We start from the raw sequence: 26,833 nt of genomic DNA, 5'->3' as shown, positions 1-26,833 counted from the left end.
GGATCTGATGTTTTATTATAACTTCCTCAGATATCAGACATGAACTTGGTTCACACATTCAAACAAGGAAACATTCATAAACATAAAATAAAAAATAAAACAGTTTAACATTTTAGATAATATCTATATCTAATGTGGAAATATTAATCTATATAAAATTAGGATGTCCTATGATATTTTAATGAGGGAGAAATCACTTAAGTGAGAAGCCAAGAAAGTCAAGAACCAAAGGTCTGCATGCTGCTCTCCAGGAAGCAACCAGAACCCAAAGAGAGAGCATCTCCTTCCTTTCATCTCGTTTAACCCCCATATGCTCTACGTACCTGTACGCTAGGTACACTATGGTACATAAGATCTCTCTTTACATGTCACTTTGGATTCTTGTAGCTATTATGAACAACACATCATAGTAGGTGTTAAATCATGATACACTGAACAAAGTATTCCTAAAAAGTTGATGTCTGCCTACAGTGCAGGTCTTTTTGAGTTAGGTGCCAGGTAGGGAATCCCAGCGTCCTGATTGAGCTAAGACTGTGTTCCATGTGTATTATTATTCAAGTCTTTTTTATATTAGTGTACTATGCATGCAGCTGTCTTGAATCACAGTGTTTTTTTTTAATGGGTTTCCTACTTTGTTTTTTTTTTGTTTTTTTTTTTAAATTTTATTTTCCAGTTTAAATTTAGATAAGAAACAAGGTTGCTTCACAAGTCAGTTCCAGGTCCCTCTCCCATTCCCTCCCTTCCCCCCGTGCCCCACCCCCCGTTATCCCCTCATTTCTCCAGGGAGGGTGAGGCCCTCCATGGGGGTGTGCATAGTGTGTCATTTCATATAGGGCAGGGCCTAGACCCCTCCCCAAGAGTTCAGGGTGAGAGTGCACCTCACATTGTTCTATGGGAGTCCAAAGTCCGTGTGTATACTTGGGATGGGTACTGATCTGCTGCCCAAGGCTCAATAGATTCCCTAGGCCTCTTCACTGACACCCAGATTCAAGGGGTCTTGATCAGTCCCATGCTGTGTTTTTATTAAGGTGTTATTGCTCATGAACCTTTATCAATGGGGACTGAAAATTTTTGTAAAATGTGAGTATTTCCATAAAGTTAAGATTTCCCAGGCCAATTGAGATTTATTTAAAATTTAATTTTTTCCTAAAATTTCACATAATGTGAATTTGAAAATGATAAGAATCTCTTTAGAAAGATTCTTGGAAGTAGGTATGAGAATTTCTGAGTCAGACCATGACTGTATCCATCATACACACAACAGAGGAGGTCAGTAACAAGTGGTTTGATGTGACTGGTAAGGGTTCACAAGACAGGTCATTTCTTAAAGGATAATATAACCAAACAAGAATCTACAGGCCCATTAAGGCTAGATAACAAGGAGGACCCAAAGAGGGATGCATGGAATTCCCTGGGAAGGGGAAATAGAAGAGACCTCCTGAATAAACTGAGTGCGGCAATGGAGGGAAGGGAACTTGAGGCAGGTTGGCTATGGGAGGCTGGTTATGAGCAAAACAGAGGTGTAGAATAACAAAAGAAACAACTTGATATTTTGGGGCTAGGGAGAAACCTGGCAAAGGGAAACCCTCAGGAATCCACAAAAATGATGCCAGCTAAAACTCCAAGCAGTACTGGAGAGTATGCCTAAACTGGCCATCTACTGGGATCAGAGTAGTGGCTTCTCTAATTATCAACACAGAGCCTTTACACACTCCTGTAAATCTATGACCCAGAATTTTTGAGACTGAGGAAGAGACATGTGCTTACTAGGAGCTCCCTGACTAACCAGGAGGTGAATTCCAGTTTCAGTTTGAGTTTCCATGTTAAAAAATAAGGTGACAATAGACTAAGCAAGATACTTGACACTAAAATTGCCCTCTACAGGAATCACTATTCTCCAGCAAAAAGGTCAGGCCATCCATTCCCTTTTTGTCAGCACTGAACAGACACTCACATGCACGCACGCGCACACACACACACACACACACACACACACACACACACACACACACACACACCAGCACATACACTCTCTCCAACACATCATGAACTTTTTTATTTTGTTAGAAGAAAATCTTATTATTTTCTTGTAATATTATACTTCTATCCATTGTAAAAAACAAGCAAATAAATGAAACAAGACAACAAACTTAAAAATAAAATGAGGAGAATATAGAGTAAAATAAAAACCAGTTAACAAAAATCTCAGAAACTTTGGCTGAGGATGTCAAGGTTCAATGACAAACAAATAAGGTGAGATTCAAGTCGATACGTATTTTTTTAGACTAAGATTCATTTTCTTCTCTAATAGCCTGTTTGCCCAACTACCATATTCATAATAGAGAGTGTTAAGATAGCTCAAATACACAACTCAGAATCCCGCTCAGCATTTATTTATATGCATAACATCTAATGAGAAATCCACTTTTTGGATAAATGGTCATGGGACTAGAACTACAGTATCTTCAATTCTTCTTAGTTTAGGAACAACAGATAGATTAATGGGGTCAATTCAACCTATATTTCCATATCTACCATTCTATATTAATAAATTGGAATCAAATATCACAATATAGCAGCCCTCTAGAAGAATGCTGAATTTCTTAAATAGAAACTAGTTTGGGGAAGAAATATTTAAAACAGACAAACACAAATGTACATATATATGTATATATATAATTGTTGATTTTTGTCTTAGCATAAACTTTTCAGAAAAATTTTCTATTAGATCATAAGCTAAAATTTTATTATATATTTCAGGTGGGCAGGATTTAAAAACAGCCTTAGGAGAGAAAGACTTTTAGGATTTTTCAGGAAATTCAGAAGTTGGATGTGCTTTTACAGAAAGCACACAATTCTGACAGAAAAAAAAATCAATGAGAATTTCATCCAACATAAGACTTGCACTTGAATTGTAAACCCCACTGTAAAAAGTATCTGGAAGGTTAGAAATAAATGAGATAACACATATTTAAGTACCTAGTAAATTGTTGCGTACATACAAATATATAGTCTATCTCAACCTAAAGACTTTGATACAGGCATGAAATTAATTTGGGAGCTAGGAACTGTATACAGACTTGAGGTGTTTTTCAGTTTTATTTGGTTGTCCTTTAAATTCGAAAGTGCTTACTGTTACTCCTTATCAACAGTCCAAAAATTGATTTCTAAAATGGACACTATTGAAGTTAAAGCAAGTAGCTGAAGAAACTCACTTAAGGTCTTACATTATGTTTTTTTTTGAAGCTCTATAAAATTAATATGGAGTAACAGACACCTTCCACACCTTAGGCAACTATTAAATTCCCTCTAATAGAATACTTCTCATTTTTATTTTTAAGTAAATTGAAAATATTTTTTCTATCCACAATTATTTATTTTTATATAAAATATATTTTTCACATTAAAGTTTATCCATTAAACATATTAAGACTAGCATCCAAAAAAGTGACACTAAATCAGTGATGACTGTTTGCATAAATAGTAATGATTTTCAATAAATAAAATTCAACTGGTTCCCCCAGGGGAGACTGTTATTTTCATGCTGAGTTATTCCTTAGGCACTGGTGTTTCTGAAGTAGTAGATGATTCATTAACCTGGAATAGCAAACAAGCCAAGAAACATGTATGCTTGAAAATAGCTATTTTGAACTGGTTTTACTATTTAGACTGTATTTACAGAAAAATTAAATTCAAATGAGAACATGTAAAGAATTGAAAAATATAGAATAAATGAATTTTGGCCACTAATACTTTGGTCTACATATTAACAATGCTAAGCATACCAGAACAGCATTGTAACATTATTTGCAGACACTGAATTATTTTGTATATGACCTCTCATTTTGAGATTCAATCAACCTTAGTCATTGTTACTTCAAGATAATGCTCGCCAAGATAGAAATTACATAAGAATTGAGACAGCTGATCTGAACGGGGGGAGCTCTTGGACCGCAGACTGACAGCTGGGAGGCCAGCATGGGACTGATCCAGACCCCCCTGAATGTGAGAGTCAGTGAGGAAGCCTAGGCAACCTATGGGGCCCTGGGCAGTGGATCAGTGTTTATCCTTGGCATACAAACAGACATCATGTATCCATAACACAAAGAGGGATGCTCTCTCAGCCTGGACTCTTAGGGAAGTGCCTGGACCCTGCCCTGAGTTAAATGGCAGACTCTAGATATCCCCTATGTGGAAGGAAATGGCGATAGGGTGGGAGGCTGGGGGGTATGGTATGGGGGTACGGGAGGAGGGGAGGGAGAGGGAACTGGGATTGACATGTAAAACAAGCTATTTAAAATTAAAATAATAATAAAAATGTTGATAATTTGAACAATTTAAATATATATATGTATACATATATGTGTATTAATATATATGTATATACATACATGTCATAAAATGATCATATTACTGAGTCAGTAATGTAAAGAACGACTTAAAAAAATGGAATTGTGGGAACTGGAGAGATAGTTTGGTGATGAAGAATGCTTTCTGCTCTTTCATAGGAACAGATTCAGTTGTAAGTACTCATTTCGAGTATCTCAGAACAACCTCTTACTGCAGCTTCAGGTAACTTAACACTCTCTTCTTGCCTCCACAGACATGTAAGCACAGGTGGCATATAGTCACAGACACACACACACACACACACACACACACACACACACAGACACCAACATACATATACTCATAAATATTTTTCAAAATAAGTTTATGAGTTATATATCTTTAATAGTCAAGTGTTAAAACTCAATACACATTATTAAATTTCTATGGCTGCTTTACAGTTCTAGTTGATGTATTCACAAAGATTATACTGTAGACATTTTCATTTAAGTATGTGCCTCAAGGTCAGAGCATATTATTGACCTGGATAAGAGGAGAACAAGAGGTGAGATTGGTTATTTAATTAAACATTAAATATATTTCTCATTTGATTCAGTGTATGATATTCTTCCATGGATCCATAATCATAAATTATGAGTAAGAAATACAGATATATCTTACCAGCATCACATTATTCGCACTTTTTGAGGGGTACCCAAAATTTATTGAATTCAGAGTGATAAAGATGGCCCAGAGGTTAAAAGTTTGTGCTGTAAAAGACTAAAAACCTGCATTTGATTTTTAGAACTTTTGGTGTAAGGAGAGAAAGGTCCTTTGACCTGAAAAGTTATCTGACCCCCATGCATGTGATACTGACTCTAGTGTTCTCTCTGTCTTCTCTGTCTCTGTCTCTGTCTCTGCCTCTGTCTCTGTCTCTCTCTCTCTCCCATACACACAATAATAAATGAAATAGATGAAAATTGTTTAATATCATTGGTCTTTGTACTGTTTGATCATAGACTTGATGTCAGGTATGTGAATGTGTGCATGCCCATTTGTAGATGTGCATAGCAAAGACAGCAGATGCCATCAGGTGTTTTTCTCCATCAAGTTCCACTTTATTCACTATGGCAGTTTCTCCTGCTAAAAACAGGGCTTTCAGAATTGAAAGTCCAGCTTGCTAAATTGCCCCTAAGAGCCCTTATCTCCATTTCTTTGAGTGTTCAGATTACAGATGGCTGCCACATCTACCTGGCCTTTTATGGGCTCGTTGTGAATGTGAACTTTTGCTGATTACACTTGAGGCACATAAGCTAGTCACAGAGCCAGCACACAAGTCTTAATTTTTGTCCTTTCATATTCCATAGTTTGGTTCCTATAGAAAGTGCAATGGAAATCAGTTCAGCCGTAAAACCATAAACCCACTAGATACTCTAGTAGACTGCAGGCAGCTTGGTATCCATTTAAGTTTATGTATTTGGTAGAAGGAATATTCTTTAGGCCTTACAGTCACTTTCCAGTCTACAATAAAAAAAAATGCTGTATTATATGACTGAGTCTCCCTCATATGCTCTCATTGCCTCTCAGCTAGTCCAATGGATGAGTATCCATATGTATAAAAATCTGTTCCTTTCCCTATTTAAGTAGGATACATAGAATTTACACAGCAGTTTGTGAGTCTGGGTGCAAAGAGTGGATTATTTCAAAAGTTTATACAGCAAAACAAACCAACTGTCTGTTCCTCTGAGAATGAAACTACCAAATGTTTGCTGCTGGTAAATGGATATGCTCTGAAGCCTTCCCATGTGTTTGCTTTGACAGATGTCTGCTGATGGACGTTTGCACAAAAGTGTATGGAATGCCTTATTGTAAACTCAGTGTCAGTTGGCACATTACTTTCTTATACCTCTGTGTTTCCATTAAATTAGGCTGGAAACAAAGACTCCTATTTACTGAGCAAATTCTTTTCTTTGTGAAATGGTGAACAATTATGAACATTACCCTGTCAGCCTTTTCCATCAGCTCAATAAAAAAAAAAACACATCCACGCTGCTTTCTGAATCACAGTCACCCTGAGTGGAGACTGCCTTTGGCATAGAAGAGCGTGAAAGTGTATCATCAAACTGGGGAGAACATGGAAGGACCATTTCTTGGTAACCTCTACTAGGATTCTGAGAGAATTGTATTCTGTAGATTTTTGGAGAAGTGTCATTTCCACATCCCAAAGAAGAAGAATATTCCATGACTGATAAAACAAAATGAAGAAAAACACCATGAATATCAAAGAGGTAGCAAGAAAATATTTTGATGAACTAAGTACTGAATAAGAAAAATACACATGTTGAACATGGTTTGAGATTTATTTTAGCTGAAATTTTAATGTCTTTGTATTCCAGGTATTTTCATTTCCAAAACCATGAGAAAAAGAAAAAAAGAAAAGCATGTTAATTCTAAAAAAACGCCATAGTCTTTAATGTGTTTTCAGAGGTGTTCTTTTTAGTGGTTATAGTAATACTTTGAAACTTTTACACAGTGTATTTGACCTATTAACCCTCCACTTCTACTTTGAACTCCTTCCTGATCCACTCCACCCACAGTTCCATTGCCTCTTTTATTAAAAAATATTTAATAAGCCATCAACTTAAGTTTCCATTGTCTGTATATTCATAGGTATGAGGACAACTCCTGGAGCATGGTCAACCTAGTAGGAACCACATCTTTAAAAAAAATCTGTCTTCAATAGAAGAAAAGGATTACTACCAATTTCAATGTTAAAACTTCTTTGTAAATCATAATGTCTAAATTGATCATGTGTGTTATAATGTGTCTTTCATGTTTGTTCTATTTTTCTAGAAATATAAAACATTTGCCTTATTTTTAAAAGTTATTGAATAACTCCAATTCCAGCCCTTGAGAGACAGAGGTAGGCAGATCTTGAAGTTCAAGTCCAAACTGGTCTGGATAGTGAGTTCCAGGACAGTCAGGGCTACACAGAGAAACCCTGTCTCAAAAGTCAAACAAAACAAAACTAGCAGCTATTGTCTGAGTTTCTGATACAAATTTTAATGGCATTTTGGCACTATGGAGATTAATAAAGCTAGTTACCTGACTTGAAATAATTGCTCTCCCTCTCCAAGAACCTAATCAGTGTCCATCATATCTCCCTATTTATGGATAAATGGACTGTGAGCTTCTTTTATATTTCAATGTTGATGGGGTGGCTTTATCTTGTGCAGGTCTTGTAGTAATAACAGCCTGTTCATGAGTGTAGGGGTCCTTATATGTCCAGAAGAAATATTCACTCTAGTCCTTCCTGACATCTGGCTTTGATGTCTTTTACACCATTGTAATTAATGGTCCCTCTGTTGTGGGGTAGGGAGTGACATATGTTCCATTTGTGGCTGAGCAGTCCACTGTTTTGTATTCTTTCTCTCTCTGTGTGTCTCTGTCTCTCTGTCTCTGTCTCTCTGTCCCTCTCTCTCTCTCTCTCTCTCTCTCTCTCTCTCTCTCTCTCTCTCTCTCTCTCTCTCTCCCTCACTTCTTTCAACTGGTTCTGGGTTACTCTTTTAACCATAGTCCAATGAACAGAGAAATTGCACTGATGTGGTCTGAAATACACACTGATTCTGGGCCAGGACTGCTCCATAGTCTGAGGTCTCACCACAAGCACTCTAAAAGGGCTTTTTAAAATACTAGATACCAAGCATTTCATCAATCTGATCAAATTCATCAATATGGAAAATTCCTCAGCTAATAACTCATAACATCCACAGAAAAGTTTATTTTCAAATTTTAAGCATTACCACATAATATAGTCATTTAAATAGATTTTACTTGGGCACCATGATGCACACAGAACTTTGAGAAAACATTATAGATACCTATTCAACAAACTACAGTCATTTATTTACTGTGTTTTCCGATTGTAAGCAATACATTTAATCAAAGAGATACACATTAATACATGTAAGTAAGTGATTATAATTAAGATGTCATTATCTTAAAATGACATGATTGATTTTAAAGAGCATAATGATAATATATACTACACACACACACACACTGAGGATTAGTACTAATTTATTTTCATAGCCATAATGGCTGCTTAAATCTGTAATCGACCAAAAAAAGATTGAGAAAACCACAGTATAGCTTAGGAGAAAATACTTGTAGATTCAATTACAGTGGAGTCAGTATCCAATTTAATTGACATGGTAAATTTTTGGTAACTTTTTTCAGATGAAAAAATATACCTCAGGTCAAAATGAAGTGGGAGTGTTTACCAACCTGAATGAAAATTAAAACTACTAGACCAATTACATGTTACAAATGACAAACGCCATAAGCTCTGAATTGGTAGTGTATTTGAATATTTTGGAAATATAACTTGATCATAATGGCCTTTGGGTTCATAAAACAGAGTACACTGGTTAAGAAGCAAAAAAAAACAGCTTTCTTAATGTAGTTATACTATTCATTGACAGTGACCTTCTAAGATATCTCTTTTTAATTCTAGTTCATGTTTTAATTAATGTCAAAAGCATTTTATTAGAAACCTAAGGTTATTTTACAAGTAACAATAATATTTTATTAAAAGTATAAAGGAAATGATTATTCATTGTTCTCTCATTAAGCTTGTTTGATTAGATCTGTGTATTTTGAGAAAGACTACAAATGAAGATTTATTTCATATGGAAATTTAAATACTTTAAAGGCATCTTATTGGTTTGTTTGGTTGGTTTTGTAATTTCTAATACTCAATTCTATAGGAGGTAAAATGTATTATGGTATCTCTCATCCAGTGGCTGACGGAAGCAGAGGCAGACACCCACAGTCAGAACCTGAACTGAACTCCTGGACCCTAGTTGCAAAGAGGAGTGAGGAGCAAAGGAATCAAGGCCAGGCTGGCGAAACCCACAGAAGCAACTGACCTAAACAAGGGGGAACACATGGACCCCAGACTGATGACTGAGAGGCCAGCATGGGACTGATTCAGACCCTCCCACCCCCCAAAACCTGGATGTCAGAGAAGAGGCCATGGCAATTTATGGGACCTTGTAGAGTAGATCAGTATTTATTCTTGCCATGCAAATGAACTCTGGGAGCCCATTCCACATGGAAGGATGTTCTCTCAGCCTGGACACATTGGGGAGGACCTAGGCCCTGCCCAGTGTTATATGACAGACTCTGAAAATCCCTCATGGAAGACCTTACCCTCCCTGGGGAGTGGAGAGGACATGGAGTAGGATAGGGTGTTGGGAGGAATGGGGGACCGGGAGAGGAGGGGAGGGAGAGGGAACAGAGAGTAACATGTATAAAAATTTAAATAAAAAATATTATATTATAAAATGCAAATATAAAAGCAACATAAAATGTCAGATCAACACAAAAATGAAAATGTGATAATACCATCTACAAAGGTTGCACATAGTAGAGATTTCAAGATTAGCAATGGTAAGTCAGAAAATAAATCACAGGTCGTACTTAAAAATTGTTGTGAATGAAGAGAAGCACAGAGAGAGTCTCGTTTACCAAGAGTTGGAAAATGTATACAACATCATTGCCCATACAGAGCCAGAGTTCAAGCACATGAATTTAGAACAAGGTTATGCAGTATACTAATGATAGATGTCAAAAAGGACTTGCTCTCATATCAGGAAAAAGAGAATTAAATACTTTAAAGGAGAGTGAAATGGGATTTAAACTATGTGATGAAAATACTTGCATATTAAAATTAATTAAAGGGTGTCAGGATTAATTATAATTATAGCCCAGGTCCCATAATGAGTTTATTTTATCATGATACAATAAGATATTTCATATACAAACAGAAATATGGGAGGGAAGAGATATGAGAAATGTCTTGGTGGTCAAAAGGATTCTCTGTTCTTACAGAAGTTCTGGTTTTGATTTCTATCACTTCACATTCTCCAACTCCAAAGTCTGCCTCCCCCTTCTGAGCTCTACAGGCACTTCATGCACATGGTAAACAGCTGTCAATGCTGGCAAAACATCTACACACGTAAAATAAAAGAGAAGAGAAAATGATTCTTTTTCAGAAGAAGAGTGGGTGGTGGCTCATGTATATCATCCTAGTACTTGGCATACCAAAATAGAAAGATTGGCATGAGTCTAGGTCTATTCTATCCACATAGTGATTTCTATGCCATCCTGAACTATACAGCAGTACCCTCTTCCAGAAATCAACTAGCTAAGTAAATAAATAAATAGATAAATAAATAATTAAATAGATAAATTTTTGGATTATTATAAATTCTCCTAGGTCTCATCCAAAAATCTAGCAATCTAGCTTTGCTTTTTCCAACATAGTTAGTTACAAATAAATATAATTGATAATTTGGTGTAGGTCACAATTGCTCCATTCAAGAACTTAATACTAATATATAATTATTAATGATTATCATATTATACCAAAATGATAAAAATTATTTCCATCATTATAGAAAATTCTTCTCTTTAATAAACAGCCATTTTCCCAGAAGTAGTGGTGCACACCTTTAATGCCAGCACTTGGGAAGTAGAAGCAGATGGATGTCTGTGAGTTTGAAGCCAGCCTTATCTACAGAGTAAATGCCAGTAGAGGCTTCAAAGCTACACAGAGAAACCCTGTCTCAAAAAACAAACAACAACAAAAACAAAAATGTCAGTTATCAGTCTAGAGAGATGTCTCAGTAGGTAAAAGCACTTGATGCAATGTCTGGTAGTTTGCATTTGATACCACTTCAGGGAAGGAGTAAACTGGTTCTCCTAAGTCATTTTCTGACCTCAACGCTGGGTTATGTCACACACACACACGCACGCACGCACGCACTCATAGGCACGCTCACATACACACACCACATCCAAGCATCAATCAACATAAAAAACAAAGTTAGTCATGGTCTAGAAGGATGGTTTTAAAGTGAAGCAATTATCATCTCCAGTAATTATTTTCTAATGTCCAGAGATAATTCTCCTTGTGACAGATGAATCAATACAGGACACGTATGCAGCTAAGAATCCATCAATTTACAAGAATGCCCTACATATAAAATACTGGATTTAAAACTCAACAATGCTATAATCAAACTTTATGTCTTAACACAAATAACTGAATATTCAAACATGATTTCCTCATGTGTGTGAAATACAGGCAGAGGATATCACTTTGGGAAGAAGTTCAAGTAGTAAGTTTATTAATAGCTCAGACATGGAGAGTGTGGGAAATAGTCCTTGGAAAAAATGAAGGTAATCCAACAGAACATACCCTATGGAGGGAAGTGAGCACTAGCTTGGAAATATGTCATTGGTTTGGGAAAAGCACAAATTTGCTCTTTTTAGATTATGATCAGTGCAACAAATGCAGGGAATAACAATGGGTATGGAATCAACATGACCACCCAATATTCACCTGGGAAGACAGGGGAATGATATAAAGAAGAAATAACTCAGCCAGGACCCAGCCTGCAATTTTTGTTTGAAATGAGGAGAAGGAAGACACGTGGCCTGCAGTACAGTAAGATGATATTCTTCAAATTCTATTTTTTCTCCTACAAAGAGAAGATAAATCATATTGCAGTACAGTAGAAAGTGCCCAGAGCCCTTTGTAATTACTATATCTGTCCTGTGTCCACCCCTGTAAAGAGAAGCCTTCCCGCCAGACTGATTCCAGAGCCGCATTAGTCCCAAATAAACACACAGGAGGCTATATTAATTATGAAGCTGTTGGCCTAGCTTGTTTCTTACTTGCTAGCTCTGACTTAAATATTTACCCAATAATTGTTAATCTAAGTATTTCTCTTGTTTTTTTTTTTCTAAAGATTTTGCCTTTTTACCTTCTCACTTGTACAACGCTTCATAATTGACTCCCTGGAAATAAGTTCTCTGGCCACCAATTGTCTGTAGATTATCTCGTGATTTGAGGGCTTGCTTTTTTCTCTCTTTCTTATTTATGTCCTTACTGTGTTTATTTCCTTCCATATCATTGCTTTAATATTACATTTCTTTTTTTTTTAATTTCTTCAGTTGGAAATTCAGGCCCTGATTTTCAATCTTTCTCTTTCTAATGCATACTCACATACTCTTTCTAATGCCTCCTAATTACAGTCTGTAATGCATAAGTTATACTCTATTGTAGTTTTATTTACCTTCAATTCAAAATGATTCCTATTTTAGCTTGTAAGTACCATATTGCCCTATTTAGATTACACATATTTGGAGATTTTTTATCTCTTTTACCATGGATATATTCAATGAGTTAGGTACACTATGAGAAAGATTACAGGATTTCAAATATCACAGTCTTTTTAAATGCACTATGTGTCTTTTAACATATTCCTCCAAAATTATACTTTTATTTATTCTTTGGGAATTTCACTTTATGCACCACAAAGACCACACTAAATTCCCAGTCCTTCCATGTATGCCCCATCCCTTCATTGTGACCTCCCCCCAAAAAAGACCTTAAAATAAATAGATAAAAATGCAATTCGTGTTACCTATATATTCATTGTTGTATAGGCAAACTCTCAGCGGCCTCCACCTTAAATAGAACCAAGTCTTTCCCTCCTGCTCCCATGCTGGAAGCCATCAATCCTAGAGAGCTACACATTAGCATACTTACCACACTTTCTAAGAGTTCTCTTCACTGGACTCCTGTTTAGGCTCTAACTTTTTCATGGTGAGGTTGTGGTTGTGGGGCTTTCAAACAAGCCTTCCATATTCCTCTTTCTCAGTTGTGCATCTATAGGCATCAGTATCACAGCTAAAGTATCTTCCTTGCTCTCTACAGTTGCAGGGACATGAATTTTGGGCTTCCATATTGCTTGGGGAACCATCATTGACCAAGAAAACAGCCCCTAGTTGCAGCAGGACCAAGGAGTCAAAGGAAACCCTCAAAGACAGCTCAGGACACTAAGATCAGTATGCCCCTGACACAGCACAGCCCATGGACTTTCACTTGACTTTCAGTGGTAACTGGGGCCACAGACATCAAGACAGACCCCAAATGCAACAGGACATCCGACTCAGACATAACCCTTGGAAATGTTTGAAATACTCTGTGACATACTTTTATTTTATTATGTTTGTGGAGTTATCTGTGAGTGTCACATATTAAAAGTTAGCTCATGTTAGTATTTGAGTACTAGATATGTTTTAATGACTTTTTTCCTGTTCCCTTTTCATGAATTACCAAGATAAGTGTCCAAGTCTCTGTAATTGTGGATTTGCTCCGGTGAAATTGTTATTGCTGTTTTAAAGCTTTGTTGTAAATAATATGCATATTTAGTAAGGCTGTAGATTTCTCTCTATTATGTTCTGTAACTTTTTATAGGAAGTAGTACCTTTTTTCCCCAGCACTAAATTCAGGTCTTTTTGATATATCAGTTTCCTTCCTTTGTGCAGAATCTCAGGGCACATTCTTTCTCAAATTTCTGTTTTATCCTATATCTCTTTATATGAAATGTAGGCTTCTTGTAGGTAGCATATATGTGCCTTTACCTTCCTTTCTTCTTTAGGACAAACCTTTATTCTAACTGGGCCATTTTGTTCTTGCTGCGGGCTTCATTATGTCATTAGGGTCTTAAATTGAAGTCTGGACTGGGTCATAAATTCTCTTATTCTATCCTTAGTTTTACATTTACCAGAGTATTCAGAGTCATAAAGTTCTTTCTTATGGTTTTACATCCAACCAATTTAGACACTCTTTATCAGTGATGCCTGATAAGATGGACTGACATTATCTACACTGTCCTGGCATACCCACCCTTATTTCGAAACTCTGCTTGCCTGGCCATCTGATATAAAGCCCTCATGGATTTTTTTAAACTAGTTTGCTAAAGGCAACAATTTACTAGCTGTGCTCAGTGCTCAGAAACCTCAAATGTCATTTAGAATCCTAATCTCAAGAAGTTCCTGAATTGGAGGTCAAATTACTTTAGATATTTGTGATATTTGGAGACTATTTTATCTAGTCTTTTTTACCTTTTAACTTTTTCTTGTGAATAATTAGTAATGTTGTTTGAGCATACATGCATGTGTTGTCATGAATAATAGATGCCTTTAGCAAAGGAGAAGCTGAGGTACACAACATTTGAACATGGAAATGAGCTACCTCCTCTTGGGCTTGTTGTGTGCTCACCAAGACAATGCTATCAGTCGAGCTGTCTTTTAGTTTTGTTATCATATGAATACTTCATCTGAGCAGAAGGTTTAGATTAGTTGAGCACACCTTTCACCATAGGGTGGGACAGTTTGGAGGGATTCTCCATGTCATATTCCACTCCATCCTCAGGTTTTCCTGGTGCCATAGAGAGAACAGCACCTTTTGTTCCTGTCCTGTTATATTGACTAGTCAGGTCAGAAGTAGAAACTCTACTTCAGGTCACAAGGATATGATTTTTGTCAAAAGATCATGCTCTAATGAACAAACCTTGCCATCATAGATGCTATGAAAAGCAATCCTCCCCCAAAGAGATCAGTGTGATTCTGATCAACCTCCCACAAATTAATGGACATTCAGGTGGACTGGGAAAAGTTAAATGAACAACAGAGGAGTAAATGTGGACAAATATTTCCAGATACTACAATGTGATAGGCCTTTTCCTCTGCCAAGTATTATTTATCATAAGATCTAGAAATAAGACAATGAATGTGAAATGCCCATGAATATAAATTCATCTAAGTACTTTATTATTATTTTAAAAAATTAGTTTTAGGTAAGATTATAGACATAATGAAATATCTTTTTTATGATTAACTCTTATGAAATGCAAAAATTACCTAAAAATAAACTTTTAACTCTTTTGAGATTTTAAAGTAATTTCATCATTTGATCCTTCCCTTTCTTTCTCCATACTCTCCCATTTACCTGACTACAACCTTGTTCTCCTTCAAAATGTCTTGTGTGTGTGTGTTTATGTTACACATATACACTCTTAAATATCTAAATGTAATCTGCTTGTGTTATATTTATGCATTTTTATATTAGTTTATAAATTAGTGTGCTGCTCTGTGGGAAGACTGTTTCTCCAACTCTCAGAACTCCTTAGATTGTGGTAGTTATTTTAGTGTTGAGGCATACCAGGCTTTTCTCCTTTCACATCAGTATGTCTCTTGAGGTTAGCCTTGTTTAGCTCCTATTTAAGCACTCCAGGAGCTGAATGTGAAAGTGGGAGAAGACTTGAAATTCAGAAAGATGTAGCAGCCTGTCGACAGACAGTAGATGGGGTAGCTATGGGGAGTTCAGGTCAATTCGACCCTTATATAATTCCTGATCAGACAATTCCTAACAAAAACAGAATCAGCAAGTCTGTAACCACTAATTATTCTTATCCCACAGCCATTTCAAGAGGCTGGTTCCTAATTTCTCCTGTCCTTCTACAGGGCATATGCAGAATTACACCCGGCATACAAAGCAAAAGTCGATTGGCTTCCTTCTATGCTTCAGTAAGTAGGTAAGTTCAGAGTTGATGAATGGTTGGATGCGATTTGTTTTTATGGTCTTCATTAATCTCTGTCTTTATTATGCTTCTTGATCTAACTGTGAATTTCCTGTACCTCTATGTCAAGACTCCAATACTTAAAAACAAAATAAGTTAAAGTTGTCAAGGACGGAAAGGAATTTGTAATATCATCATAGTGCATGATGCACACGACCTGCAAGTTTGCTGTTCCCTAATTACATGTTTTTTCTTAAGACATAAGTTTGGAAGATAGAGATTACGGGAAAAGAGCATCTTATGCATTATTTCTTTAAAGTATTTGCTGGAGATACAAAAATAACAGACAAAAGCCCATGGGTTTAAGCAGAATCATTAGTGTGAAATGATATACCTGGTTCCAAAAACAAGTCCAAAAGCAATATGGAATATAAGCCAGTTCCCAGCAGTTTGAATTTATTATTTATGATGCCAGTTAAACAAGGCTAATGTGCTCTGCAGAAGTGGTTATAGCAGCTCTGCGATATTAGTAGAAATTAGTCAGATGTTACCAGCTCAATACAAAATGAATTTGCAAAGGTTCATCAAATGACAGTTTGGCTGAGTTAACATGACAGTTGAAAGCATTCAAGCTGTTTCAGTATTGGCAAGTGGGTTGAGAACCAAAGTCAGCATTTATCAGTGTTGGGAGGAAATTAAACTGAAAGCGCAGGAGTAGTATTGAGCTACAACATTTTACCTTTGAGTACAAATGTCCCCAACCTCCTCTCTAATCAGGGCTTCTTTAGATTCAAGAAGAAAAAATGTAAAGGTAACCTTCTTGGTATAGTGTGGATGAATCTCTAGTCAGCTTCTTTTCCTAAAATTAGGTACCCTAGGGTTATTCTCTATCAGGATGTTGAAACTTACAGGCTACTTTGTCAGTTTCCCAAGGATATAATAAAGAAGAATCTTAGTTTATAATATGTTGTTGATTAGTAAATTATATTACTGCCCAAAATGTTTAAAATAATGTTTAATTTTTAAATGTATAAGGTCTTCATCATAAATATATGGGTGATATATTTTTTATCAATTCTTAAGGCATTAAAATATTGTTTTCTTCCTAGCACACGGGAAGCAGAGGCAGGCAGACCTCTGTGAGTTCCAGGCCAGCCTGATCTACAGAGTGAGTTTCAGGACAGGCTCCAAAGATGTGCAGAGAAACCCTGTGTCGAAGAAACCAAACGAAAACAACAACAAAAAAAACAAATGCAAGCACCTTATTTAATCTCTGTAATAAAGGCTTTGATTTCTTTTTAAAAAATATTGTTTTCTTTTAAAAACTATATAACACATCAAGAAATCGCGGGCATAAAATATCGAAGCCTTCTAAGGGAATGTTAGTTTTTCAACAACATCCTGTGGTAACTATCTTTAATTGACATTTAGAGATATGTAGAATATTTTTGAGGCTTTAGGAAAAAATACTTTCAATGGAAAGAAAAATCTGATGAAATTCACAGTTAGTATGGGTCTAAATAATTTCTCCTTGTTTGCTTCCAACCCCTCCCCATCTCTGTTGTGCCTTTCTATTCATATTTGATCCACCTGCAACTGTTTCTGCTCTTGAATTATTCTCAATTACAGTAAAAATATGGGGAAACAATGATTCCTGACATCCCAGCATTTGTTAGTCAGAAACACACACATCTAATTCTAGCCTCAGCTTCACAGTTAGTTCCAAGCAAGCATAATATGTCTGAGGCACCAAGCTCAAAAAAACAAAACAAACAAACAAAGTTAACCAACAAAATTATCCTTTCCCTATGGAACCACGTTTGTCCATTCATTAATAGTAAACAGTAGGAACCACAAGAACGGCTATGAGTTTCTGGGAGTATAACATTGTTGTCTTTGGAATTTAGGCCCCAGGAACCTATATGCAGTTACATGTAAATGGGATGAACACATGTGAGAATATAGGACTTTGACTCTTTAAACAAGGACAGTTGAAGTTACATTCATGGCAACTTTCTGCTGTACTTCCAAGTTTGAATTTTCTGGGAATACTATTTTGTGTTCTGATTTGATCTGAGAAAACCAAGTATTCAGGTTTGGTCTCATACTCACTAAGCAGGCATGTGTTTTTAGTTTCTTAAGTGCTGGATTATGGGTATGGGCCAGAGTTCCAGACTAACACTATTTTGTAATCACTTAATCTCTGTTTGAGGTCTTTATTTCCCTACCTGGACTATTTCTCTGGCATCTGACTGAGTCTTAATGACATTCTGAAAACTTTATGTATTTTTGCTATGTCTCTAGAACATCAAATCAAATCAAATCCTATATACTTATGTAGTAATATGATAAAATAAAAATTCCAACAACCAAATGTGACATTTGTCTCATATATATATGTATATATGCATACACATGTACACACACATATATATGTGTATACACACACACATATATATATATACATGTATATATATATATATAGAGAGAGAGAGAGAGAGAGAAAGAGAGAGAATTGCAGCATTAGCTTATACCTGTCTCTGTAGTCATGGGCCAGAGTTTTGCCACTATCTTCAAAATAGATTGAACAGGTATGATTACTTTTACATAGTATTTAAATTAATTGAGTCCTAGAGATAAGAACCACTCTGCTCCAGAGATGAGAGCCTTCTCTGGGCTATCTGGGATAGTCAATAACTAAATGCATCATTTTTCCAGGATTATTGCAAAAACATATGCAATTTGGTAGACTTGACAAGAGTTTATTATCCACAGAACTGGGGAACAGAAACCCATAATCAAGTGGTAGTTGGTTTGCTTACTTCTGAGAGTACTGAGGGAAGACTTTCCATAACTGCCTTTAATGTCCTCTTTACACATGCCAGTATTCAAATTTCCATGTGTCCTACAGACCTCAAGGAGTTTGCATTACAATCCACCTGAGGAGCACACTTTAGCTTGATTTTCCATAGATTCTGGTTCTCAATGTGAAGTTGGGAAGCAATGCAAGGCTCTCAGACTGAATTCACAAATCAAGGGAGAGACACATTTTGATCCATCCATGTCATGAAAACTGAATTATTTGTTTAACCACTACCTCTCCAGTTCTATCATACGGCCCCAGAAAGATGAAGCAGGATCAGAAAATTCCAGAACAAAATCAAAATTCAGCAAAGAAACATTCATGTTCTGAAAATTGTGTGGGCAGTGATGGGTGCATGCTGCAGAGACAAATCTCAAGTAACACTGAGCATATCCAGTTTTCAAAATCACCCCTGTAAGCTTATGAATTTACCAACAACCAGATCTCTTCTTACAATTGGAAAGAATTACATACACCAAAAGTAAAAGCGTGGAAGAGATTTAAAAGGGCTTTGCCATTTTATTTAGTTATGGTGATAAATTCTGATTATTTTGACAGTGTTCTATGCTGTGTAAACCTGATTCCATGAACTTTCTTCTATTTATGCTAAAGTACCAAAGACAAATGAATATTTTAGGTTATTTGGTGCAAGTCCATTTATTTATACTTACCTATGCTCCCCCTTTCACTTTAAAGATGCTTTGGATGAAGTAAATAGACGCAAACAAAATGTTGAGGCTGTGTGGAAGATATGATTTTCGAAGAGGGGAAAACAAAGCCTGCCTTGTGTTAGCAGTTTATGGAGAGAAATTATCTTAATTAACAAGAATTGATACCTGTTTATTGTACACACTTGGGCAAGGTTACAGTCCCTTCCTTTCTTTCTGCCTCTCTTCCTATACATCCAATATCATACAACAACAAGAAAACTATTAATTGAAAAGGTTAAAAACATGGCCATGGGTCTAATTTAATTCTCTATGAAAGCTTGCTTCCATAGAAACTTGAAAATTGAAGCTCATACCAAGTTTTACTCCTCTCAAAGGAGAACTGCAGGCTAATGAAACAACCCAGTGTGTGTAAAATTCCTCAAGAAGGAAAGTGAGAGATGATGAGATTTGGGGATGGTTTATGGGAGCAATTTGTAAGACACACAAGAGGAATGACAGCTTGATGACAGATTCACTTTTTGGTCCTGAACCTCAATTAATCAGACATTCTGTATAACTCACTGAACAATAATAGGAAAATTCTTCTGAGCATTTCACAGATTATTCACTCTTAATCTATGGGGACTTCTTTTACTATTATTTTTCTTTCTTTGTAAGCTGAAGCTTTGTTGCCTTGACATCTACACTCAAGAGTTTTTGCTATCAACCCAGCTATATAAAAAAAATGAGCAAGCCCTTCCCAGAGTTTCCACAGTTCAAAGCAGCATTGGCAGCCAGCCAGCCCTGAAAGATGAACTGAACTTCAACTTGTTGAGTGTGGCTGTGTATGTAAAAGGGTGCTTGGGGGTGAGGTGAGAAGGGCTTCTAATATAAAGAATCCTAGTGTGAGGAGAGCTGAATGACTCTCTAATTAAGGAAGGGTCATAATTTCCCACTACTGGGAATAAATGGAACTAATATTGTTATGACTAAATGTGTTGATACTAGAAATTCTACTCCTGGAAAATCTCTCTCTCTCTCTCATTCTCTCTCTCTCTCTCTCTCTCTCTCTCTCTCTCTCTCTCTCTCTCTCTCTCTTTCATATATCTATACATCTATACGTGTGTGTGTGTGTGTGTGTGTGTGTGTGTGTGTGTGTGTGTGTGTGTCTGAAAACCGGAGCCATCAGGCACCTGGAGCAGTTGTGGCCCACTAGACATAGGTGCTAAGAATATAACTAATGTCCTCAGGAGAAACATACACTATTAACTGCTGATCTATCTTCAGCCCCTTTCTTCTTACTTTCTTTCCATTTTTTGCTTCTGTACCTTCTTTCCTTCTTTCTTCCTCCTACATTCACCTTATTTTCCTATTTTCCCCTTTTAACACCAATGCAATACATCAATGAGTATCTCATTTTCCCACACATGATCTAGAAAACTTAAATGTTGGTGTCTTGGTTACTTTTTACGGTTATGGCCAAGCACCATAACCAAGACCTCTTATGAACAATAGGGGTTTATTGGGGCTTAAAGTTTCAGAGTGTGAGTCCATGACTATGAAGGCAGTGAGCACAGCAGCAGGCAGGCAGGCATTCCACTTGAGCAGTAGCTTAATGTTTACATTCTTATCTGTAAGCAGGAGACAGAGAGAATGCATTAACTGTGCATGGCCTGGTCTTTTGACCATGACCTGCAATGCCATATCTCCTAAGACTTCCAAAAGGTTTCACCAACCTGCTATAAAGGTTTCAATAATATGTTCAATTATGTGAGCCTATAGAGGCTTCTGATTTAAACCACCACAAATGGTAGTCTGTTGCAATGGATACACTGATATCTGAGGCCTGAATTCATTAGTAGACCATTCTTCTCATTGTCAGAGAAAATATAAATAAAATGGAATTCTAATAAATCTGGAGAATGTGAAGTAACACTGATTCTGTTGAATAATTTTTAAATTGTGTCCAGTGTTTACTAACCCTAGTTGGTAAAATAGTTGAAGCACAGGACATGTTTTAGTTTGTTTTCATTTTACCATAACACGATTGTGTTTAGTTTCCCCATGGGACCTGAGTTGAATTCTGATTTTAGAAGGACAATGAATAACCGTGTAAGCAGCAGTTCTGATACTTCAGAATGGAAGAACATAGGAGCTAGAGAGCTAAGTTCTTAAGAAAATCTTTATAATTAGCTAGCTGTAAAAATGGCAGCCATAATCAGCTCTTACCCTACTCATTCATTTCCTGACGCAGGGATGATTTCCCTTTTTAATAACATCCATTTATAAATTGCAGGCGTGCTGACAGATTGTGGGAAAACTATGTTAGTTCCATGAAATTTCCCTACCAGTCATCTGTGGACCTTCAGTTGTATAGAGACCAGAAGTGAATATTAATGTTTAGAGTGACCAGAACCAAAGAGGTTTGAAAATTGGTGGAGAAAAAATTACAGTATCCTCACCCTTCAGAAACAAAACTTTCCAGTGTTTTTCACAATGCCTGCAATGAGCCAAGTTTCTGTGGTCAAAATAATGATTAAATTCACTCATATTCCCTTCTAATTACTGTTTCACTGTCTTGTAGCCTTCAGCAATCACTTTGAAACTTACTGTCTCCACTCAGTTCAACCCAATGTACTAGAAAAATTCAGCTGGAACCTGGGTTACTGCTCTGAGACTTTTTTTGTATCTTCCTGGATTTTTTGTTTGTTTATTTGTTTTGCTTTTCATTTTTCAAAGCAGGATTTCTCTCTGTAGCTTTGAAGCCTACCTTGGAACTAACTCTTGTAGTTGACATCGAACTCACAGAGATCTGCCTGCCTCTGCCTCCAGAGTGCTGGGATTAAAGGCATGAGCCACCACTGCCTGGTTGTATCTTCTTATTTTTTAACCTGCAATTTTCTTTCTAAGATATTTTGAAACCACAATTCTTTAACAATAGCAAGAAATCTAAAAGAAAACAAATGTATTTTTCTAAGTTCTATCAACAGGAGACTACCATTCTACCATTTCATCCAGCTGAAAACATATTCTCATCTCTATGTACTTACTATCTGATACAAATTTAAATAATTTTATATATCATGGTCTGTGTTCATAAATTTACTTAATGTAATAAAAATCATTTGGAATCAGTAAGCATTTTGTTAAGGGAAGCTTTATCTTTGCTAGCCACTTTGGTTTATCCCCCGCCAGTCGCCTGGGCTCTGCTGCGCGAGCCTGTTTCGAGATCCGCATGAGTCCCAAATAAACACACAGGACGCTGTATTAATTATGAAGCTGTTGGCCTTGCTTGTCCCTTACTGGCTAGCTCTGCCTTAAGTAATTACCCCATAATTGTTAATCTAAGTATGTTTCTTACCGGAGAATAGTTCCTGGCTTCCTACCTCCATGGCGTCACATGTCGACTCTCTTGTCTTTCTCCTTCCCAGAGTTCTCCTGGACTCCTAGTCCCTCCTATCTAGGTTTCCTATAGGCTCAACAGTACTTTATTGACAAATGCACAGGACTTCCCCCAACATCTCCTCTTTTCTGTTTAAACAAAAAGAAAGGTCTTAACTTTGACATAGTCAAATCATATATAACAGAACAGTTATCAAGTAAGAATACAGTTGTAATATTTTGTCTATCAACATTTAGCAAGATTTAAAGAAAATATCATCCATCCCATCCTTGTGAGTACAAAGTCCTATATGTAGCTTTTCTTTTATCATAACTAAGGATAACTATAATTATAACTATCTGTCTTCAACTCCATCCAAGACCACAGAAGGATAATATATAATCACTAGGATTGACAGAGACATCTTACTGCCTGGACAGTCACCTGAAGTTCCTCTGTATTATCGGGGCATCCATCTTCAGCCCATAGGCCACAATGTGTCTGGAACACTTCTCAGCAAAGCAGGAAATTTCAAACTGTCCATCTGCATTGGCAGTCTGTCAGTCATTTTTCTGTGTCCTGAAGAAAGTCCTGTAGACTCTTCCATGAAGCAGGAACCCTGTAAGACTGAGTTCAACTGTCACTTTCCTGTGGGTCCTGCATGTCCAGATTATACAACAACAGTCGAACAGTCTAGGCAAGAGCAGTTTCTTGCCCAAATGGCTAATCTTGCCATGTTGAAAGCAAACTTTATAACGAGTTTCTTCGATGCCCATCTTCCTCTCAGACGTAATTGGTGCTGCCAGGAGCAGACATTTCTCATTGTCAAGACAAACCCTAAGCCATTTTAAATGCCATTTTTCTGAAGGTCTTTGAGAGGTTTGAAGACTATCTATCTGTCTCAAATACATTTCTATATATCTAGAAAACCTAACTTACCTAACTATAAATTCTGACTATTATAAGTAACTATCTATTGTCTGTATTTAATTATGCATTACATTTTAAAAGAACAGTATAAGTACAATACTTAGTCAAGAGGAGAAATATACTTATCACAAAATTGACCTTGATTTTGTCTCAATAAATGAAAAACAATACCCATACCATAATTCCCCTTTTTACCATTAAAAAAGATTGGCTGTGATCACTAGCCAATAATAAACAATCCCATTTAAATGAAAACAAAGATTTATAAACAAGATGGGAATTGGGACGTCGCTCATTCCAAACTGCTTCCTGCTGGAAGGGGGCGCTGTTTATACCATGAGGATCATGACAAAACTCAGAAACCTGTATAAGTCCATATTTTCGGGGTCTGTAAGACTCCATCATCTTAGCTGTCTCAATTGTTGGAACATCTGGTCCACTGCTTCCGGGGGTCTTGGTTCGTCAAACCACAGAAGCCTGGAAGAAATCCTCAGCTTTTTATGTTCTGTGGAAACATAAATGAAAACTCCTTTTCCGAGTAACATATCCTTATACTTAAATTTTGAGGTCAAGGCATTTTCAAAAGATATAAGTTGTATTAGTTTAGCAGCATTTATAAGCAAGTGTACTTTAGTATCAGTTCCTTCCTGAGCAAGCAAAAAACTGAAAAACATAATAGCGTACAGTATCCAGACTCTCTGTGTATTTTCCATCTTTACGTGGCTTTTTTATTTATCTATTATTACTTTATTTATTTTTCTTTGAGACAGGATTTCTCTTTGGAAATCTGCCTGCCTCTGCCTCTGGAGTAAATCCTACCGGCGTGCGCCACCACAACGCCGGCTTTTGTATTTATATACCACTTTGTCGTTTCATTTTCTCTCTCAATCTCACGTATATTTTTAAACACACTGTAAACCTTTAGAGATTTTCTTCATCCAAGTCTGACTTTACTGTAAATCTTTACCTTTTTCTGGCCACGTGTCTTATCTGTAAAACCGTGGCTGTTTTAAACTGCCGTTTTTTTTTTTCAAGATGGCGGGCGTAAGCTTGATTTCAGCTTACTGCCTCAGTCCATGCTGACATCCAGCAAAAGCTGCCACTTCCAGCTGTACGTACACACTTTTCAATCGTTAGCAGAGTCTCTTAAAACAATCTTGCTGTTTTTTTTTTCTTTTTATGCCGAGTCAGGAAGACTCCGGTAAGCGAGCCACGTGAATCTCGGCTTGTCGCTAGCAAAACAGAGCACACCTGAGAAAATGCTGCTACCAAAATCTATGCTTCTCTCCGTTCTTCTGTTTCTAAAATTCCTTTAAAGCTTTTGTTGTTTTGCGTGGAAATTCAATCCCACTCCTGACAACCATTATGTTAAGGGAAGCTTTATCTTTGCTAGCCGCTTTGGTTTATCCCCCGCCAGTCGCCTGGGCTCTGCCGCGCGAGCCTGTTTCGAGATCCGCATGAGTCCCAAATAAACACACAGGACGCTGTATTAATTATGAAGCTGTTGGCCTTGCTTGTCCCTTACTGGCTAGCTCTGCCTTAAGTAATTACCCCATAATTGTTAATCTAAGTATGTTTCTTACCGGAGAATAGTTCCCGGCTTCCTACCCCCATGGTGTCACATGTCGACTCTCTTGTCTTTCTCTTTCCCAGAGTTCTCCTGGACTCCTAGTCCCTCCTATCTAGGTTTCCTATAGGCTCAACAGTACTTTATTGACAAATGCACAGGACTTCCCCAAACAGCATTTCATTAAAATATTGAAATTACATTGCATAAATTTGACTTGCTCTGTAAACAAGAATTTCAACCTTTTTTTTTTTTTTTGCTTTGTACTGACAAAACCATTTTTTTAAACTATTTCTCACTCTTCATCAAAGAAATGTCTGGCTTCATATCTGCTATTGCTAGTAGTCTATCTAAGCTGGGGTCTTCCTTGTAGACTCCTGGCAGATTCCCCTACATCAGCTTTTTACCTGACCCTGAAATGCCCTCCCTTTCCATTAGTCTCTTTCAATACTGTCCCTTTCTAACCTACCCCCCAAACCTGATTGCATATATTACCATCTCTGCCAACCCTCTAGTTTATTCACAAAATCTCTTGTATTTCCCTTTCCCATGGAAATATGGCAATAAGACAACTAAAGGAAATCAAGGGGACACAAATTTGAAAGGAAGAAGTCAAAGTATCATTATTCACAGGGGATATGACATTATACATAAATGACCCCCAAAAATTCACCAAGGAAATCATACAGCTGAAAAAAAAAACCTTTATTCAAGTGGCTGGATGGAAGAATAACTCAAAAACCTCAGTAGCACTTGTACATACAAACAATAACTAGGCTGAGAGAGAAATCAGAGAATCAACAATGGATTTCACAATAGCCTCAAATAATATAAAATATCTTCCTTACATTTCTAACAGCAAGAAGAATAAGAACAATAAGAGATTCAACTATTGCTAAACTATTCTTCAAATTATACCGCTTTCTTACTTTGATTTTTCCACTCCTAAGCTAAATTATTTTTACCTTTCCTTTCTATGATTTTCTTCTTAATTGTGACTTAATTTTTAGCTTTATCACTTTAATATTAAAAATCAGCAATGTTTCTTCAGGCAAGGAAGTCAGGACAAGGAATTTAATTTTTACATTGAATCAATAAAGAGACCTCAAGCACAAAACTTTCCCTTGTGGCAGCAGAGTCGGTCGCATAAAATTAATAATTACTGCATTGTTTTTATGAAGGAGCTTGGAGCAGTTGAAGATGTTGGTATAGGGAAAAGAAAGAAAATACGTACCCAAATATAGAGGTAACACAGTTTTTAAAAGACAAGTTATACCAAACTATGACAATTTTGCAAAAAAAGTAAAAGGCAGAATTGAGAAACAACATAGAGGACAGGCTTAAATAATTGCAGAATCCTGACTCCAACAAAGGGCTGACATCAACAATCTATATGGACCCAGGGAACAACACTCATAAAGAAAATAATTTCACTAAAAAGGACCAAAGTCATCTGTTTATGACTATCATAAATGTAACAAGCACCCTTTTTTGAGAATGGGAAAACTTTTGCTATGAACTTTTCAACCTAAATTTCTCTGTGGTTGAAAGGCATCCCCAGCAGCTGCCTGAAAATTCCATTCTAGGCAGCTGCTGTATTTGGGGGCTAGAAGGGTTGTAAGAATGTACCAAGAGATTGGGAGAAAAAAATCAGGTAATGTTTTAGCAAGT

This window comes from Mesocricetus auratus, unplaced genomic scaffold (assembly GCF_017639785.1).
Source record: "Mesocricetus auratus isolate SY011 unplaced genomic scaffold, BCM_Maur_2.0 Super-Scaffold_15014, whole genome shotgun sequence".
NCBI lineage: Eukaryota > Metazoa > Chordata > Mammalia > Rodentia > Cricetidae > Mesocricetus > Mesocricetus auratus.
The sequence above is the reverse complement of the archived record's forward strand: the minus strand, read 5'-3'. Positions refer to the sequence as shown.